The sequence below is a fragment of the Zonotrichia albicollis genome, chromosome 11, assembly GCF_047830755.1.
Source record: "Zonotrichia albicollis isolate bZonAlb1 chromosome 11, bZonAlb1.hap1, whole genome shotgun sequence".
Taxonomy (NCBI): Eukaryota; Metazoa; Chordata; class Aves; order Passeriformes; family Passerellidae; genus Zonotrichia; species Zonotrichia albicollis.
In genome coordinates this window covers 3436007-3452653 of record NC_133829.1, presented here as the reverse complement: position 1 = coordinate 3452653, position 16647 = coordinate 3436007, and the positions used below count along the sequence as shown (strand labels likewise).

Here is a 16647-nt window from a genome sequence, read left to right as displayed (position 1 = left end):
GTCTCCTCTGCTTAGAGCACAATTAATGGCAGCTCTGGCTGAGATAATGGGAGGTGGGGATGGATGCATGGAGCTGGAACTGAGGTGGACCGTCACCTTTGTCTGAACGTGGAGACACAGCTCATGTCCTCAGAGCTGAGAGAGTCACAGCAAGCCAGGCAGAAAATATATATTATTTAAAATAAATTGTAATTATTATTTTTAAATTATTTTAAAATCAATAAAATAAATTAATGTTAATTTATTAATTTTATTTTATTTAAAAATTAATTTAAAAATCTATATCTGCACAGTAGTCACTATACTTATGATTAGATATATAATATATAATTAATATGTAGAGTAGAATTAATATAGTGTATATTTAATGTATATCAAACATGTATTTATAATGCATATTATGTGTAGTATATATACTATATAAAATACTATCTATTTATATATTTAATAGTGTAATGACTTTGTATTAATAGTTTTGCTTTTACAACCTTGTCTCTGTTCAATTTTACCAGTGGCGATTTCTCACAATTACATAATATCCACTAGATACGTATATATCTAGTGTGTATATATAGATAATACACATATTTTATATATTGTATATACTCCATATACTAGACACAGTGTATATAGATACACCATATATAAAAATGTACCTACAGAGTATAGAATGTGTATTTATATATATACACATACACTATGTATATATATGTGTGTGTGTTGGGGAGGCGGCGGTGGTTTCAGAGGGTGACACACAGGGTCAGCTGAGCTGTTTATCCGCAGGGGCAGTGCCGTGCAGAGGGCTCAGGAGGGGCACCGGCCCCACTCCCCAGAGTTGCTGTTACTGCCCCAGAGCCTCGCTGTTATTGCCCCAACCCCTCGCTGTTACTGCCCCAGAGCCGCCCTCCAGCCCCGCAGGCCCCGCGGTGGCGCAGGCGCCACTCGGGGCGGGCCGGGCCCGCTGCGTCACCGCCGGCCCACCCGGCCCCGCGCTCTGCGCAGGCGCGCCCTCGAGCTCGGGCAGGAGGGGCGTTCCCTTCCCAACGGCCCTGCCCTCACTGGGCTCTGATTGGTTGTCGCTTCCCTCCCTCCCTTTCTGATTGAGCGCTCCCATGTCACTCAAGGCGTCCACGTTTCGCTACGCCCCGCCCACCAACTGCGCGCTGATTGGCGGCCTGTCCTGCGCGGGCGGTGCGATTGGCTGTGCACGCCGTCACTCCGGGGCGGGTCGGCGGCCAGGAATGTAGGCCCGGCCGCTCCCCGGCCCAACAAAGTAATCCGGCGATGCCTCGAGTGCGGAGCGCGGCCGTGCCCGTTCCACCGCCTGCCGCGGGAGCACCGCGCCCCTCCCCGCCATCCCCGGTCCGTTTCGCCCCTGCCCGGCGCCGTTGAGCGCCCTTGGCCTTGCCGGAGCTGCGCGGAGAAACGTGCGGAAGGACACTGAAGAAGAGTGTGACGAGCTGTAGTTCCGGCCGCGGTCGGGCCTTGTTTCCCAAAAATAGCGCGGCGCGGTATCCGTGCGCCGGTGTCAGTGTCTCCTGAGGAGCCGCGGCGGGAGCGGAGCGAGCGGGGAGCGGCGGTGAGCGAGGGGTCCCGGGGTCCCGGCTCCGCGCGGCCAGCGGGGCGCGTTCCCTCAGCCCGAGGCTCGGCCGGAGCCGGGGAGAGCGCCCGAGGAGCTAGCGGGAGGGGAAGGGGGAAAGGAAGGAGGGTCCCCCCCCGCCGGCCCCATCCCGCTCTGAGGGAGCGGAGCGGGGGGAGCCGGCGGTGTCCCGGGGTGGGCGAGTTCCCGGGGCCTCCACAGAACTTCCTGCGGGAGGGGATGGACATTTACGGGCCAGGCCGGCAGAGCTGCCCGGGGACCGGGCGGGAGGGAGCCGAGGAGGGTGGGGTACGCGGCCCTGGAGCGCCCGGGGTGCGGGGAAAGGACCCTTTGTGCTGGGTGTCGCTGGGGAAGGCGACATCGCAGCGAGCGGGGAAGCGACGGGAAAAGGCTCCCCGGGAGCCCGTCCGTGGAATGCGGGAGCGGCCGGGGGTCGGCCGGGGGAGCCGGGAACGCTTCAGGAGTTGAGTGAGCGCCGCAGGAAGGTGTGCTGGGAATGGCAGGGGGACAAGCGCTCCGGGGTGAGAGCCCCAGGCTGTTCTGTCCAGGGGAGAAGGCTGAAGGTACGGCGGGGTTGTGCTGCCAGCAGGATTCTGTGTTCGGCGGCAGAAGTCGTGAGGAAAAAGGACTGGTCCGCTGCTGACTGGGAAGACTAATTTTTTTAAGTTTATGGAGCTGTCTTTTACAATAAATTTTTACCTGCTTTGAGATGCTAAGCGGCGAGGAGAGTGGAATTGCTCAGAAAAACTGACCATAGTGCCTTGTGTGACAGGTGATTAATTTCAGAGTTGAGAAATTGGAGTTGTGTAGGGGAAAAAAGAGATAATTTAAGAAGAGGGTTTTTAAAAATTGTTTAGTGTAAAAACATTGTGTCCCATAGCCATACAACGACTAAAATTGGTATGAGCGGTGGGGGAAAGGGGTTTTGGGAAGTACAAAGGAGGAAGGAAAAGGAATAATTTGTAAACAGTAGTAAGGAAAATATAGTGGTTTGGTATGGAATTGATAATGTAAATGTATTTATTTTAAACCGTTTTTACAGTCTGGGAAATTTTTATCTAACATGGAGAGGGCTATGAGCTTTCAACCTTTATTATGTGAACTGTCTACACACAATTGTTCCTTATGCAATTTTTTGGTTTTTTTTAAGAAGTAGCCAGCTATATTTTGTTAGATAATTCTGGTGTCTTCTTATTGGTATCTGGTATTTAAATACCTGTGCAAAAGATGTCAGGGCAACATTCCTGTCATCTATTCTGTCTCTATTTAAAATGATTTAAAATGCCTTTTACGTATGAGAATGTAATATTTAGGTCTTTTCCTCCTATCTCACAGGTGATTTGCATTTGGGGGAGAAGTGTGAAGTTCCTCATTTAAACTATTTTTTTTTCATTGAGGTGTTAGAATATGTGCAAAATGACATGTTATTCAATTACATAATTTAGAAGGATTATAATAAATTATAATAAAGGATGTAATGTCGGTGCCTTTGTTCACTAAAGGGTATCATTATTCAATGATATTTTAAAATTCTATACTTGTTAAGCCAGCAAATCAAAAATAAGAGAATGGAACAAATTATCAAGATATTAAGGGATTATGATGGTGCTGTGCAGCTGGAGATGAGCCTTTTTTTGACTGAGGACATTCAGTTTGGAATTTCATAAAGAAAATAGCCCAGTGCCCTGGTCAGTTATTTTTCTCCTCCGTAATTCTCTCCCACATCTGTAGCTGGCGTGGGCCACGTGCAGTGGCAGAGGGGGAGAATCCCCCAATGTCAGGGACAGGCTCTGGTGTGCATGAGCTCCTTCTCTGAGCCGTGGGAGCATTGCAGCGTTCCTGGGGGTTATTTGTGAGCAGACATTTGCAGATGGTGCTGGGAGTACATCAGCTCTTTTGCTGTTGGCTTGTCCTGCTCTGTGTTCTCAGTGTGTGTTAAACCCATGTGGTCACTGCTCACCTCTGAGTGAGTGCTGCCAGGAATGCTGTGCCTCTGTGCAGATCCCTGCTTTTAGAGCCCTGGAATATCAGTTTCTTTCTCTGTGAAACCACAGATGGAGAAGAAAGCGAACATTGAGTTTTGTGAACTTAGAGAAATTGAGTCATGTTGGACTAGCACAATGAGGAGGACATGGCTGCATGAAAACTTGAAGTAATTCTGGAGAACAAAACAGCTCATTATGGCAGAAGACTCATCTTATTTAGGAACCTTTGAGCTGAAGTGTGTGTGGTTCACCTTAAACTGGTTAATGCGGGCAGCAGAGATTTTATGGGTTTATTTTAGAATGTTGGCCACGTTTCTCAGATAACTTGTTGATGTCATTCTGTATATTCTGGGCCCAAGTGCTGCTTCAGAGAGCCTGGAGGCACCACTCTGCTCTGTGAACAATGCTGTGCTACCTTGCCTGCTCCCAGCCATGCTCTCCCAACAAAACACAGCTGATTAGTTCTCCAGAGTACTGAAAGAAGTGTAGTTTAATGCTGTGTGATGAGCAAACCTGTATCACTTTGGCAACTTCTTTTCCTAAATAAGGAATATCTTGAATTAGTTATAACTGTGGTTTGTTATGCCTAGCTTGAGAGAGGTCTGTGGGGTTTAGTTGAATTTTTAAAAGTATGTTTTCTAAAAATTACCATTAGCACATTTTACTTGCCTCACCAAATTCTTAATTTTTTATTTTTAAAGGACTAAATATTCTGGTAAACCTTGGGCTTTAGGCCTACTCAGTCCTGACAGCAGCCTGGAAATGTGTGCAGAGCACTGGGATCTCCTTTTCCTTCTCATTGCAACGAATCTTCCTTTGAATTAATTGGAACATCCTGTGGCAATGGATGTGCTGCTTAATGCACAAATGGCTTTAAGGTTTCACATTTATCGTGTTGGAAAGACATCATTTCACATGTGTAATAATATGTTCTTCAATGGATCAAATGGAACAGAAGTCAGAATCTCTGTCTGTGATAATATGGGTGAATTTGGTGCTTTGTGTTCAGGTTTGATTCCTTCAGCTGTGGTGGAGCAACCAGGGGATATAAACCCAGCACTCCCTTTTCCTGGTGTGCCTTCCTGTGCCCTGCAAGGTGAGCAGTGATTGCCTGAATGGCTTTGGCAGGTTACTGAGGTGCTGCTGATGAGGGGATGGATAGTTTAACTCTTGCTCCTGCCACTGAAGTCAATAAAGACTTTGAAGGTGTGTAATGGTATGAGCTTTTCATTTCAGTGCCTTAAATTTATACTCAGAATCCCCTTGGTTTAAGGTGCAGTCAGATGTGAAATAACTAAAGGCTGCTTTTTCCCTGGGTGTTTGCAGGGTGGTTTGGGAGATGACACAAGACATTCTTTCACTTCTCCCCCGAGTTAGCTTTGTTGACCTTCCAGTAAAAAACTTGAGGAATTTTTTTGGCCAGCTGATGAAAATACATTTGAGGTCCTTGGTGCAGTGTCCAGTGTAAGAGAACAAAGTGGGATCAGTGAGAGTTGAGGCCAGCCTGTGTGAGATGACAGCTCCCCTCCCCCTGCATGTGTGCTGAGGTACAGCACCAGCTCATAAATAATGAGCTCCTATCTGCAATAAGAGATTCTGCTTCGTTTATTTGAAAGTAAGCATCTGATCTAGATTTCTACCTCTGACCACTCCCCTCATCTGGTGCTTTCTTATTTTAACACTTGAACTTTCAAGTTGCTGCTTAGGGAGTTGAAAAGAAGAAATTTTTTTTCCTCCATATTAAGGCATTGATTTTTTTTTTTTTACATCAGTGGTATTGTTTTGGCTTCTGTTTCATTGTTCTGCAGCAGTGTTTCTAGATTTCTTTATATTAAATATATAACTTTCTTTAGAAATATAAACCCCTGTACTGTGTACTCTCATTTCTATTTGACACTAAAGAGGAATTAATATCTTGCAAGACTCCTCTGTTCCTGAGATTTCACCCCTGCCTGTCCAAGATAATCACCTAGTTAGAATATTTTAAATTATATATATCTGTATATATTTTCTTTTCTCATTTTATTCTTAATGTGAGTCTACAGTGAAGAATTAGGAAGGAATTTTATTAGAATAAGGGAGGCTAAATTTTGTGACCAGTCTTTTTCAAAATTGTAGTGCAGGGGAATGCAGAACCTTTTCTATGGCAGCACTTTGCTTTTTGTTCCGTGTGTTGTAGCAGTACAAACGTGCCTCTGTGATCAGAAGAAAATACATCCCTCTTAATAAGAGTGTGATTAATTGAATTATTTTTCAGGGAATTAACTACTTTATATTCAAAATGTTAGTGATGCTTAATTAGGTAGGTCTCCCAGTTATATTTGCCTCTGTCCCTGGAGAGCTTTTGAATTCTGGCAAAGTCCTTATGGGCCAACCTGGAAAGTTGAAAATGTGTTCTGCATTGCTCTGTGATTTCTCTAGGAGCTACTGAGAATTGTTGCGTGCCTGTTTGAAGTATAGCAAGATAAAAAGGAGGTGCTAGGAATTAGCAGCAAGCAGAGTCGTGGAAAGGTGCTGGCTGTAGGTGTCTGTACCAGGCACTGATGACAAAGCAGCTTTTCCTTTTTTTCTAATCAGGAGCAAATTGACTCAGAGAGAAATGTGTCATGGTCAGAGATCACCTAGGAGTGGGTGTGCAGGATGGATGGGTTTGTGCTCGTGATACTTTTATGATGATAATAGAGGTGAAGAAGGATTTTTTCCCATTTATTTCAAATCTCTTTGAGTGTTTGTGTAACTCAGTTTTGTTTGAAAACCAGATTGCTTCTGATACTGTAATTTAGGATTTCATGGACTGGACTGGTGTTATTTTTATTGTGTGCAGGCTCCCCATAGACCTGTGAGAATATGTAAAGCAGATGTGTCATCCATACGTGCAGTGACACTTGCAGGCTGTGGTCAGGGCTGAGGTTTTATACCATTGTACACAGGCCTGATCTCTTAGTTTTGTGTGATCATTTCGTGTTTGGAAGGTCAAGGGGATTAAATTATTAAACTTTTAGCTGTATAATTGTGCAAGCATGTCTGTAACTGAGCTGTGCTGTTACACATTTCTTTCTTGAGGGTTGTGGCACACAGAATTGAGAAACAGAATTCAGAGGAGATTGTTTTAGTGTTCTTTATGATATGGAAGAATTAGAAACAGTTGTAAGAGAAGAGAGTAAGCAAGAGGCTGAACCTTCAGGGACTCAGATACACACACGTGTCCTAAAGGTCACAAAGGGCACAACAGCCTTGTCTGGGCAATGTTCATTAGAGAAACTTTTGGAAGCTGTCAGGGTAATGTGACTTTACACCCTGTATCACACCAAATCTGCAAAAATTGAGTCCAAGAGCTGAGAAAAAAAGTTGTAATATTTTCCCCCCTCAGATATCAAAGAAAGTGACTGTTTTTAAGTGGTTATCTTTCTCCAGATGTTTTGAATTGTATTTAATAGACCATCATGTGGAAAACTTGTATGGTATAGCTCAGATGCATTGTATGAGGTTATCAGCATGAGGGACATCTTGTTTTTGGTATCATTCTTTCACAAGCAACTGCCTCTTCCTGATATGAGTGCATGCATCCTGTTTTAAAAGCTGTGAGCTGACAAGAATGACTGCTAATAATTTGGTGTATAGAGCAGTTTAAAGATGTTGCTTCTTCCAGTGTGAGCTTTCAAAGCAAAGAGTCTTCGGAGAGTGTTTGAGAAAAGGGGATGTTCCATCATCATTGTTCTTTTATTATCTTGTCAGGCACTGAGGGCAATAAACTGAAATTTTCAGAATTTTTATTTTTCCTTGAAGCTGTTGAAATTATTGTACAATGGTATGAGGTTTTAATTAAGTCAGGTGTCTTAAATTTATATTCAGAATCCCCTTGGTTTCAGGGTGAAAGAGGGGAAGTAAGAGGTACAGCACAAGAGAATTTGTTTCATTTGATGCCTACAAAAAAGGAAAAGCATTTTCTTCTACAATTTTTGAGCCTATAGGCTGTCAAATTATGTTTGTTAGTCTGAGTTTAATAATACACATATTTACTTGAATAGTTGGCTTCAGGGATTTGAAGCTTTTGAGTGCAGAAGAAGGATTTTCTCCGAGAGGTTTTGTTAATATCCTCCTGTGTTTCTTTTGAGCGTTGGGGTTTTTAATGTTTTGTCTTCTTCTTGTCCTCCTTATCTTTGTTCATAGCATTCCAAATGGTGGCGTCTTAAATTTTTGTCATTGAAATGTATGCGAAGATCTTTGCTTGGAGAGATGTTGGGCTATGAAAAAAGTGCCAGCAGTAAAAAAATTAATGGTTTCCATTAGGAAGCACTAAATTAGAACTCCTCCTTCAGGGGAAGGAGACAAAATCCTGGATGGCTGAAGAGAGATGTGGTCAGTTGATGGAAGCAAGAATTTGTTGAATATTGGAGGTGTAGAATATGGGTGATGTGCAGAAGTTGTAATTATGAACCAAAATGCCCTGAAAATTCCCGAGGAGCATGTGGAGCATGGAATGGCTGTGGATGTCATAGAATAATCACGAGTTTTAAATAGGTGCTTGTTGTTTACTTTGTCACAAATATAAAAACTGCCAACCTGAATAGCTGTTTAAAAAAAAAAAGGAAAAATTATCAATTGGAACAACTGAAATTTAAAAACCGTTTTATCAAATCTGTATTACAAAATCATATAGAAAGCACTTGTTCTTAGTGAGGCACAGAGAAATCTAAGACGACTCTCCAGGCTTTGTATTGGGTTTAATATGAGATGAAATTTGAGGAGGGCAGAAACAACAAGAATTATCTTAATTGATAAATGATTTTTTTTTCCCTACAAAAAGGAAAAAGCTAATGGTCAGTGTTTGTATTTATCACTGCTAACTTAAAATGTGGTGTTGAAACGATTGGAAATTCTGGATTTTAAAACGGAATGTTTCTTATTATTGGAGTAATTTCGGTGCCGTATGCAAAATAGGAGGAAAGCACCGTAAAAGACTGAGGGTTTGTTCAGGAGGTGAAGCGGTGATGGGAGAGTTGCAGATTTCAGCTGCCGCTCGTGCCGTGGCGTTCTGAGGCTCCCGGTGGCTCCAGGCTGAGTTTCCCAGGCGGATCTCCAGAGCAGGCCTGGCTTCCCGGCGGGTGCGGTGCCACCCGATACCCGCAGTGACCCCGCGCTGCCCCCCGGGCCTGGCCCTGCCGGTCCCCGCCTGCCCTCAGCGCCCCGCACACCCCGGGCCTGTTTGTGGCTTCCCCTCGTGCTCTTGCTGAGGAGCCGGACTCCCGTCCTGCCGAGTTAGGCCTAGTGGTGACGTCCTTGTTTTTACACTTCTCTCCTGAGGATGCCCTGAACTAGTCCGTGCACCCTGTTATTGTCACACACGTGTTTACAACCAGTCGAGTGTTAGCACAAGGTGCTTATGTAAAACTTGCACCAGATTCCTGCAGGAAGTGACAGAGTCATTCCCTTGAGAGGGGGTCGGAAGGTTCCTACAAAGAGACTCAAGCAAAAGCTGCTTTTTTCCCAAGCTGAGGGCAGGACTTGCCCCGGGTTAGGAGCTGCGATCCGGGCCCCGATCCCCGGTGCGGCCCCGTCGGAGCCCCCGCAGCTCCCTCTGGTGATCCCGGCGTGCCCGTGCAGCCCCGGGGGCTCGGCCGGGCCTGCGGTGAGCGGAGCCATCGGCTCCTGCTACGGACCGAGGAACCGCTTCAGAGCGAGCCGGGCTGCGGCCAACCTGGCGGCACTCCTGGGTGCCATTGGGTCTTGCTGCCTTTTTGTTTTCTTCTTTTCACCACCTAGTTTTTGTCTCGGGGGAGATGGAAGTCATTAAAGGATCTGTAGACTGTCCTGTTAACACTGGCTCTAGGCGAGCGTAACCAGTGCGATTGCATGAGATAAAAGGATTCCAGCTCTATGGCTGGGTTGCTGAGGAGCAAGCCAAGCATGGTATGGGGAAGAGGGAAGAACAAAGTGTGTATATGAAAATTTTTATTCTGTATTCTGTAGCCCATTTCATTTATGTTATTAAAATATGGAGAAATGGTGGAAGCACATTTAAAAGTAGTCCAAACTGTAATAGTAAAGAAGTGATTTTGTAAATGGAGAATTTCCATTTCCCTTATTTTTCAACTTTTCTGTTATTCCCTGATCTTTTAGAGTGCCCCCTCTTTTCAGTATGTTTCTCTTCAGTTCTCCCCATACCTTAAATGTGTGCTGGCTGTGGCCAGGCTGAGCACAGGGGCCTGCTGAGTGCCCCAGCCTCCCCCAGGACCTGCTGCCTCTGGTCACTGCAGGGCTCTGCTCTGCCCAGGGCTTCTCTGCTAATGCCAGGTCAGAAATTCTGCAGCACTTTTGGGAAATCTCAAAAAGAATCGATGCATTTGCTGTAGCGCTTGGCTAATACTGACCAATATAATCAGAGACCGTTAATGAGGGAGAATAGACTGTGGTCAAGTAAACATCATTTTATTAAAAAAGTTATAAAGCTGTGGAAATAGTTCTGTCTTCAGGGTTTTAATGCCATCATTGATGATGCTCTAGTCTAATATTAGCAAACTCTTATTTTAAGTGTTTTTATTTAATTTTATTAAGATAAAACTTAAAGTTACGGTGATTTAAATTTGCCTTGTTCTTAATGTATTTGATTTGTTCTAAATATTATGTTAGGTTGGAATTCATTCAGCAAAATAAATATATCTTCATTTTGATGAGGCTTGCTTGTAAGTGTATGGGAAGATAGTTGGAATTTCTTCCTTGTGTCTTCCTATCTTCTTAAAATGTATTAATAAATTTATCTAAAGCCCCCACCTCACCTCCTCCCCCATGTGATGCTCATATCTGTCCTTTATGTAGGACTTTCTGGATCCAGTTTTTTTAACAAGTTTGTTTTTTAAGGGCTGAATTGTTTTGTAATAAAACCTATCATAATATTGCTGGGTACTGGCTGAGTAGTTCCCAAAAGAAATTTTTACCTGCTTTTCAGTCATTCAGTCCTTGAATGAAATGTTAATGAGAAGATGATCTGATAAACTTCTTGAAATCTTTCTGTGCAACAAAATCCTGATTGAGGATTTTCCTTCGGATCTGTTTGTTTTAAGGCACCTAAGTTGGTTTCTGTAGCTGTCTTGCATGCATGTAGATAATGCCTACAAGAAAACCACAAAGGTCTTGGTGTGTTGTTTTTCTAAGGCTTGAATGACTAATTTTCTGAATGTGTAAGGAGCAGCAGCCTTTTGTGTGAAGTTCCTTTTGTGCTATTTAGGACTGTAGAAGCAGGAGAAGGTAAGCACAGCCTAAAATTCAGAGTTGCAATCTGACAAGGAATCCTGCAGGCTTATCTGCAAGAGCTGAGATCACAGTTCTTGCTTCTGTCTAACCTGTGCTTCTCTGCTTTTAATTCTTCGTGGTCTCCTCTGCTCAGTCTTAGTGGCTTAGAAGATTTTTCAGTGGCATAATTAGCTTATCTTAAAATAGTCTGATCTGGTGGCAGTATTGGGACAAAGACGGCCAGCCCAGCCCCAGTCACACGCTGTCAGCCACAGAGATGTGTCAGTGCTTGGGCCACTCAGCAGGAAGGGAGGAGTAGGTGAAAATCTTTTGAAGATATAAGTGGACCTTGAACATGAATGATTCAGCTCACCTGTGCTAGGATTTGCACGTTTTCCTTCAGGAATTTGGCAACAGCCTGATCAAGTAAATAGAAAGCAGCTTCTCTTTGGTTTCAACCAAGATACAAATGAAATGGAAACAAAAAAAAAAAAGTTCCAGTTGAGTTCCTTTCCTTGGGTTCTTTTTTATATTTGCAGCTTTAGTGTCTGGCTGTGTTTATCAGCTCACACTTCAGAGAGAATCATTTTACCTCAGATGCCTTGGTTCAGGCTTACCAGTGTTTCAGGTCTGGGACCTTTAAAGTTTGCAGTGTCCACCATTAACATTTATACTTCCTTGAGACTGTATCTCTGGGTTTCATACTTTCTATAATTGTCTTGTCTTCTGGCTTCATTTCCCTCTCTCTAGACAAATACAAATTTAGATAAGGGCACAATTGCATGTGTTATGAAGATTGTTGTAGGTACACCAGTTCTGAGGGGTAAACTCTACATTTCAAATGCCTTTCTTGGAAAAGCTGCTGCTGCAGTTGCTATTGTGGTTGCTACAATCTTGAACAAGGAATACTTTTTGTTTCTTGTTACTATGCAGGGAAAGGAGCTTGATCTACAGTACATTCAGGATGGTGCTTGTGATGTGATTTGTTTTGTATTTTCTGAGAGCTGTCCCTTTCTTTAGCTTTCAGTAGAAGAGTACTTTTTCTGAAATTCATAAACTCCCTAACTTTTGTGCCATTACCATGCTTTTTTTGTTGATTAAGAATGGATTTCAGCATTTCACAGCTCACTATTTGTTGAAATAGTGGCTCATTCTAGGGCACTCCAATACTAGCTAGTCTTGACTTCAAGGAGAAAATTTAGTTCTGTTATTTCAGTGTGAAAAATGTTTTTTAGGGAAGGTTTGTTCTCTTTGGGTTGATACCTGTTCATTCTGGAGTCTGATGAAACTTCTGTGTTTACGCTTTTCGGTTCTGCATTTTCATCTCTCAAACCCTGCAAAACAATCTACTGAGAGATGCTTTTGTTACATTTGAGTTTGCAAACCTTCATTGAAAAACTAATTCGGACTCTGCAAGACATTAATTAAAAACAAATTCTTCTGGTAATGTTTGAGTTCTTCTTCCAGGTGGATTTGATGTACTGCCTCCATGCAGGAGTTGAGAAAAGGAGTTTTAACTGTACATTAATGCCTTGCATATGCTGCAGTGTTCCTTGAGCTTGTTCTGTAAATGGCTGTAGCCAGGCAAGTCCTCTGTGTAGTTTAATGTTTAACTCTGGTTTTATTTTGTTGCAATTGCTGGTGCCCTTATGCATGCAGATAGAGTTGCACTGTAACTGGGGCTGGGAGGGGGAACTTGCTTCTCTTCCTGTTTAAGCTGTGGATCCCAAAAGCTTGGTCTAGGCATGATTTTAGTCTGGTGTAGTTTGTTACTAAAAAATCAGTAACAAATACTTTACAAGGTCCACTTATTCCAGTGAAACTTCCTAGACTGCTTTAGATAAAGTCAACTTCAGTGGGATTTGGGGCATTTCTTGTAATGCTTGGTTCTTTGTGTTGTGTGTATGGAGTTGGGTTTTTTCCTTTCTTTTTTCCCTGGTTTCTCCCACATTCATTAACTGTGCTTACAATGAGTTTTCAGTGAATTAGTGTCAATGTTCCAGTGAAATCCTTGGCTGTACTGATGATGTAAGTGGTGGAGATCTTATTCTGGAATTCTTTCTGCTGTCTCCTTGTGTCTGTTAGACCTATTTAGATGAAAATGCTGCAGGCCAGGGCATTGCCTGTGTGCTATAATGTTCATGTTTATATCTTTGAGGTATTAGTGGAGAGATTATTAGGAGGGGAAGTCTAGCACAGAAAAGCTTCCTGTGGATGACTTGCAGTAGTGGTGAATTCTGACAGGGTTCCCATGGTAGTGAATCGTGTTTTCTTTAATACACATTACTCAGATCTTGCTATTGTCTTCTGTATAATGCAGCGTGGTGCCTGTATTATTGTCAATACACAAGTTGCCTTAGCAAAACCTTTTGAAGCGCTGTAAAAAATACGTGAAACCATGTTTGGCAAAAAATGCTGAAGGGTTTTAATGGTTCCTGAGTGTGTAGGGAACAGTCTCTTTTCCCCTTTTGGCAATCACAAGAACTTTTGAATCCAAGTCTTTGTCTCCTTCTCCTCTGCTGTATTCACATACAAAATTAAATTATTTAACTTTCATTTTAGCAATAGGAGACAATTTGAGCATAATTAAAGCAATGTATCTGTCTAAATGAGTGATACCTAATTGGATTAGCATTGTTTAGAGAGCATGTGTGCAGTCATTCTTTGTGAATCTGTACATTTCTCTTTTAGATCTACAATAAATATTGAAGTCTCACTGTTCAATCTAACGAACAAAGCTTTAGATCTGCACTTTGATTGCCACTCTCAGGTTCCAGTGGTTGAGATGCTGTTCTGCAATTTCTGGTCTCAGCCTTCTTACTGCCGGGGGTTCGTTCTCTGCCTGTGGGGAGATGGACTCAATCTGGAGATGCTCAGAGTCATTTGGATAATGAGGAATGATAATGTCTATACCATTTTAGGAAATTTTTTTAAAAAGTGTTTCTGAGTTCTAGTGCTCTTTTGCTAGTCTCAAGCAGTTTATGTGTGAAATCTAAACTAGAAGATCCTTCACCCACATCTGAGGTCTGTGTATCCTATTAACAGGCCTTGCCTATTTTTCCTGTACAGTGCCTTCCTGGAGTTATCTTAATAACACTGTCATTTGAAAGACTTGGCAGGGCACTGTACTGAAGGGGAATACAATAGGAAAAATATTACTCATTAGATCTTCATTCTGGATTTGTCCAAATTTGGGGAAGTAGTCTGTGTGATCCCCTCTGAGATCAGCAGTAAAGCTGTGTTTGATAAATGTGGCTGGGTAGATGTATACAGGACACCTTTAAACTCATTTAATGTACCTGTGCCAGTCAGTGGCATGTTAGGATAGCTCACAGAAAGCATTTAGTTCATTATCTCTCCTGCTTGAAAATCCATCATTTCACAAAATGCTCGTTAGTTGTAGCACCTAAATGGGGCAAACCTGTTTCTTAATGGAGAACATGTTTTCAGTGTCATATTTGTCATCATTAAGGCTTTGGGAAACTGGGTTAATATGTTCAGTTGTGATTCTGCACTAGCAAGATGTGCATGGCAGTGCACCTGCTTTTTGAGGTGGATGCATTTTCTCACGTGGTCTCGTGTGGTTTGGAGCTGTGAATTCCTGTCTCAGCTCTTCTTTACATCTCGAGCGGAACAGTGCTGAAATTATTTGATGTGTTCCAGTAAAGCAAATGACAGCACCCACCAACTTTTACTCTTTTTCCATTTGTTTCTTTATTAGATGTGTTTTGGTCATTTTTTGTGTGTTATGAGAACATAGTAATGTTTTTTGGTGTAGCAAGTGTTGCTGCATGGAGTGCCTTCAAAAGTAAATTAATGTGGCAAATTTAAGTTAGTCATCCTTTTAAAAACTGAAATCTTGTTTATGTATTTAATTTAGGTGATTAAACTACAATGAAGCTTGTGGCTTTCAATAAAACTTGCAGTTCCAGAACTTGTCTGTGGTCTAGATTGATGTCTCTGTTCTAAGAAGGATTTGGCTCAGATGGCCTTTAACAAATTGGGAAAAACAGGGGATGCAATAATTTCATTGAATTTGGGTTATTTGTGTGACAGAGGCTTCTGAAGTGCAGCATACAGGTCTCGGGGTGTGGCAGTGGTTGGGTGATGCTGGTGGCACTTTCTGCCTGTTGTAATTTGACCTGACCAAATGGATGCCTGACTCTGAGGGCTTTAACTGAGGGCTGTATTCTGCCAAGTGCTACTTCCATCAGCTCTTGATATTTATAAATATGCAAGATAAAATAAGAAATAATTTTCTAGTGCAAGTGCTGTGTTTTTGCATTTGTTTCCAGTTCTCTAGTTGATACCTGTAGGTTCAATTAAAAGGGCAAATTGTGACCTGGAAGACCTCAGTGCCTCAAACTTGCCTGCTAATCCATTAGATCAGCAGCATGTTACTGCACTGGCAGACCTTGCCTTGTTTTGAGTATTTTTTTGCCTTTGAGAACATTTAGATTGGTGCCTTGCCTTTGCAGTAGTGGGTTCCTTGCTGGCCCTGTGCAAATGCCTGAATTTCACCTCCCTGCTGGGTGCAGCTGAACAGTCTGGAGCTGTGTCCTGTGTCAGTGACAGGGCAGCACAGGAGTGTGGGACATGTGTGACTTGGCTGAAAGCAAGTGCTGCAAGCAGCTGAAGCTGTGTTACCTGAGATTTTTGGTGTGATGATCTGGATGAGTGAATGTGTTGGATTTCAGCTGTTTATTCTCTCTCTATATTTTTTTAAGATAGTTGCCAGTAAACAAGAAGTATTTCCACCACACCCCCTTCTGTTTTCTGTGCTATTTTTTGGGCTTTCTTTCATTTCACTTCCTGGTGGGTAGAGGGTGAGTTCTCTGGCACATTTACCTATTAAAGTGCTGGGGTATTTTCTCCTGAGAAAGCAAATATTGTGGGTTCTACTCTTGGCAAGTATATCTTCTTTTATTTTTCGTAATACCCTCCATTTCTGGTATGGCTTTTAGTGTTTCCATGAATACAATTCTACATCTGTCAGCTGGGTATGTTACATTAACAGATTTTTGTTTCTTCTTTTCACCTGGGGTCTTGAAAAGCAGATGCTCCAAAACTGACTGATTAGGTACCAACACTTCTGGAGAAATAAAACTATTATTATCTGATCTGAAAGCCAGAGCATCTGCCTAGTTTTACATTATGCAAGCTCTACTTTGGTTGATAATCATGTTGGCTAGGTTTTGATTTCTGCCTGTTGTTGATGGTTTTTGTTTGATTCTCAAGTAAGAGTAACCTGTAGCACTTCACAGCTGCAGATAATTTAATTCCAAGTCCTTCACCAAGGTCAGTGGGATTTTTTGTGCTTTGTATAATATTGAGCATTTATTTTTCTTAGTCAAAACTTGTTGCATGTGATATGTAAGATTGTAAGGCACCTTAATATTATTTGCTTACAGAGGAAACACTTTATTTAGTTTGACTATATTGATAAAATTTGGAAGCTGCTTTTTAATTGTGCAGTCAGAAACATATTCTTTAAAAAGATGAAAAATATGTTTTCTGTAGACTAGTTGTATTTGTAGATTTCAATTCCTAGTTTTGTCTTTGTATGGAATTTTACTGGTTCAGTTATTTCATGACTTTTCTGTGGGGTTTCTTTATCAGTGCAGCTCTTGGGTTTAGTTCTGTGTGTTTGTGAAAGGAATCCAGTGTGTGTGTGAGATATTGAATACTCCTGGTGTGCTGGGACTTGTGTTGTGCTGTTCTTCAGTGCTGGAGCTTTGCTAATAGCAGGTCACAATGTTTGCACCTCTTTAAGTCATCAATGTAGAAAAAATACCAAAGAAGATGCAATGAAAAAATGGGTTCAGCTCTGAT

General features: G+C 42.4%; 1 protein-coding gene across 5 annotated transcripts in view; it reads left to right on the top strand.

Moving 5' to 3' along the window:
* Positions 1-1222: 1222 nt before the first annotated feature.
* Positions 1223-16647, top strand: part of MEF2A (myocyte enhancer factor 2A) — an 81395-nt gene continuing 65970 nt past the window's right edge. For 2 of the 5 annotated variants that reach the window (XM_074549188.1, XM_074549190.1), the window contains exon 1: positions 1223-1579. The gene's annotated coding sequence lies outside the window, so the exon portion shown is untranslated. The remainder of the gene's footprint in view (positions 1580-16647) is intronic. The other 3 variants (XM_074549185.1, XM_074549189.1, XM_074549187.1) reach the window with 2 other exon arrangements.